At 44.9% G+C, this 3,667-nt stretch overlaps 1 pseudogene; it reads right to left on the reverse strand.

The window, feature by feature from the left end:
* Positions 1-2,515: 2,515 nt before the first annotated feature.
* LOC126471749 (5S ribosomal RNA) lies at positions 2,516-2,633 on the reverse strand (annotated as a pseudogene).
* Between the last annotated feature and the right edge of the window lie 1,034 nt (positions 2,634-3,667).

The following is a 3,667-nucleotide window of genomic DNA, read 5'->3' on the forward strand; positions in this document are numbered from 1 at the left end:
AGGGCAGGTGGCGTACATAGCGCTCGCCATCCAGGCTGGGCAGACAGGTTGGCAGTCGCTGATTCACGACCTGGCGGCGGCCGATCTACTACTGAGGCTCCGAATGACACAGACTTGGCATCAAAATCTGCCCAGCTGGCCGAACGATGACGAGCTGGTATCGCCGTGGTTAAACAGTGCTTCTCCCTGCGGATTTCTTCTGTTTACATCTGTTAGTCTGTCGTGCCAAATCGTCTGGAATGTGTCAGTGACCGGAAAGTGATGCGCAAACACCAGTGGGTCGGCAGAGCTGGGTTAATTACGTGACATCGGGCCGTTGCCTGGTTCCAGTGCTCATGGTCTGATGACACAAGAGCTGATCACGCAATTTAACGACCAGCATCTAGTGTCTGGCTGTGATGTCATTACAATTCTGGGCTCTGACTTCTGCTCCAAGTTCTGCTGTAGATTTATTCCATTACAGTTCCTACTGTTGAGTGGTACTTAAGATAGGTAAATAAATTAGTGAAATCAATGTGAAGTGAAGTAGAAATTAGAAAATAAATGAAATACCTTAGTTTAGTTTAACACTGGCAAACAGCGGGCAGAGCAGCAGAGGCAATGAACGTGAGGTCAGCACGTTCAGGAGAAGCCATCGCCCTCCCCACATAAGCTGACGCTGTCGATTCAGCCGTCAGGGCATCGCCCGACCGGCTCACGTGTTTCTCAATTGTCACATGTGATCAAAGGCCCTCGCCTACATTCCAAGAGCCAATGACCAATGTTAAGAAGATTCTTCGAGAAGCTTTTCGACGTGACAGAAGAGGCAATGGCCGCGAAGTCGTTCACCACCAGTGAACTGAAGTAAATAAATACGTGAGATGCAGTGGGGCCGACAGTAGTAGTTTTTCAGTTCAGTTTTGGTGCTGAAGACCGTCATGCAGGAAGAGACTATATCGTACACAGAAGCTCCAAGTCCGCCGCTGAAATGGAATAGCAAGCAGCAGCCTCGCCGCCAGAAGACAGAAGTTAGAAGATATTTGAAGACTGATTTTTACGTACCCGGGTGACTGGTGAGGACGGGAAGGAGACGGCCTCACACCAACAATCACCTGTGAGCTGGGATGAAGATCTGACAGCCGAAGACTGGCAAGCTAGAGTCCGTTGTTCGAGTCCGGACACTGGCATTCCCCAGCCGCGCCGCTCCGCTGGCCGACGCCACATCCAAGGTATCACTATCCGATTAACGACTTCGTTCTCAATAATTAAACGGGCCACAGCACGATGCGCGTCTCCAGTCAACTGGGCGAAACGGCGACAAGAGATACACGCCAGGCGTAATCAGATGCCGCCGCTCACGTAAGCAGAAGGCTTCGCCAACGTCACAGCTACCGCTCTCACAGCCAGAACAATCCAGTAAGGAAACCATTGTACAAATCTTTCAATAAAAGTTATCTTATGTAAAATGCTGTTTCATTCTATCTCATACCCGAGCCAAGGAAGAGCCTACCCTGCCCACGTGTTGTTAAGAGAGAAAAAGTAATTTATTTAGTGTTTTTCACACTGACATACTGCTTTAGAATCAGATGCCTTTGCAGTAATGCTCATCCTGACAGTTGACTAGCATCAAAAGAGAAAACCCAGTTATACTATATATGCTTGAGAAATGTGTTTTAAATTCATATTGTCTTGTTTCGAAACTATAATAAGGTTTGCTTTGTACCTTACCAAATACTTGATGATCCTAGAATACGTTAGATTCAAGCAAAAGATTCAAGCAACCTAAAACGACAAAACCAGAAATATTTCCATATTTGATCCTGGTTCTCCACAGCAACATCGTTAAATGTAAAAACAGTTTTCGGTTTTACTCTTTCTGGTGGTCGGATATAGCTGTTTCCACTGAATGTAGCGTATGTTGCACCATCAACGCTGGACAATATCTCCTCTAATAGCTGGTATTTGGGCTGAAATAATGTATTGGAAAATATCCACACACGCTCGAAGTGGACACCATCAGTCTGTGCCAGCAATGACAAAATAACATTCGCCCTACCCCAGTCTGAGGGAGCAACAATTATCACTCACTCATATATTATTGAGGAAGAGTATCCCATTATCCTTCTTCTTCTTCTTCTTCTTCTTTTGGGTTTCAGCAGTACTGCAGGACCAGTCAGTTAGTCTTTGCGATGAGAGCGTTTTGTCCCCTCAGCTGTTGTGATGACTATACATTTACATTAGCATACAATGGATTTTATAGAGAAATAAAAATACATACATGTGGGCCTTACACTCTTTCATTTGTAAACTGTTGCATATAGATGGATATATATAGAACTCCATCTTCAGGCCACAAGTGGCCCATCGGGACCAACCGACAGCCGTGTCATCCTCAGCTGAGGCTGCAGATAGGAGGCGCGTGTGGTCAGCACACCGCTCTCCCAGTCATTATGATGGTTTTCTTTGACCGGAGCAGCTACTATTCGGTCGAGGAGCTCCTCAATTTGGATCACGAGGCTGAGTGCACCCCTAAAAATGGCAACAGTGCATGGCAGCCCGGATGGTCACCCATGCAAGTGCCAGCCACGCCCGACAGCGCTTAACTTCGGTGATATGATGGGAACCGGTATATCCACTGAGGCAAGGCCGTTGCCTAGATGGATATATGAAGACACTTAAATAAGAATGTAGTTCAGTGCCTGTATTCAGCATCGCTGTTTCATACATATTTTCACGTATTGATGCACAGCATATTTCGTAAAGTTGAGCGACAGTTTCTTCCAACGGATGCAGAGTATGGCACACTAACTCCATCAGATTGGTCCATATTTTGTCATAGACTCTGTACCCATGTGGCTTCCAGCTTGATTGTTTGTCTAAAGCGTGCTGGATCACGTAACAAATAGGTTAAATTATTAAACGTTTGCTCTCCCAGATAAATACATTGCCTGTTTTTAAAAAGTTTAACCATTCGTGGGAAGTCCCCTGTGGAGATCATATGATCACCTAATATCACTGAGGGAGTTCGAGCACTTCCGCTGAGCATGACAGCGATTTGCATTGCAGTAGCATATATGCGAATCTACTCATCCAAGGGTAATGTCCCTTTTCACGACTATATCGAGGATTTTCGAAAACCACCAGTGGGTAGAAGTGATCATCCAACAACGTTCCCACATTAATGTGTTTACTGTCATTGCTGTTTAAGCTGTACGTTGCGTCAAACAGCATCACTTTCACGTCAGGCGGTGGTGATGGCTTTACCTCACCTGCACGATAAAAATACCGTTAATGAAGTACACATATATACAACTATATTCTACTACTGTCATCATCATCGTCATGATCATCATTACTAACAGTCTTGTTCACTACACTGAGGAGGGGAGTGACACTGATGCTGTTGCAAGTTTTGACACGTTCGGCCTTCGGGAGTTCTTATGTGAATGGGAAAACGCTTTTTCAGCTATTTTAATAAATATCATTTGCATCAATGTATGAAACTTTAAAAGACAATGAGTACACAGCTATACCATCTCTATTTTGGGTACAAAAGAAATATACACTGGGCTCTACATCCAGTTCATTGCTCTCTCTCGTGCCGTCACCAGACCCTGTTGAAAATGAATAACGTTCTGATACTCGATGCCAAATCTGATAAACAAAGGGTAGTAATATTGATTATCAA

This window comes from Schistocerca serialis, chromosome 3, assembly GCF_023864345.2.
Source record: "Schistocerca serialis cubense isolate TAMUIC-IGC-003099 chromosome 3, iqSchSeri2.2, whole genome shotgun sequence".
Lineage (NCBI taxonomy): Eukaryota > Metazoa > Arthropoda > Insecta > Orthoptera > Acrididae > Schistocerca > Schistocerca serialis.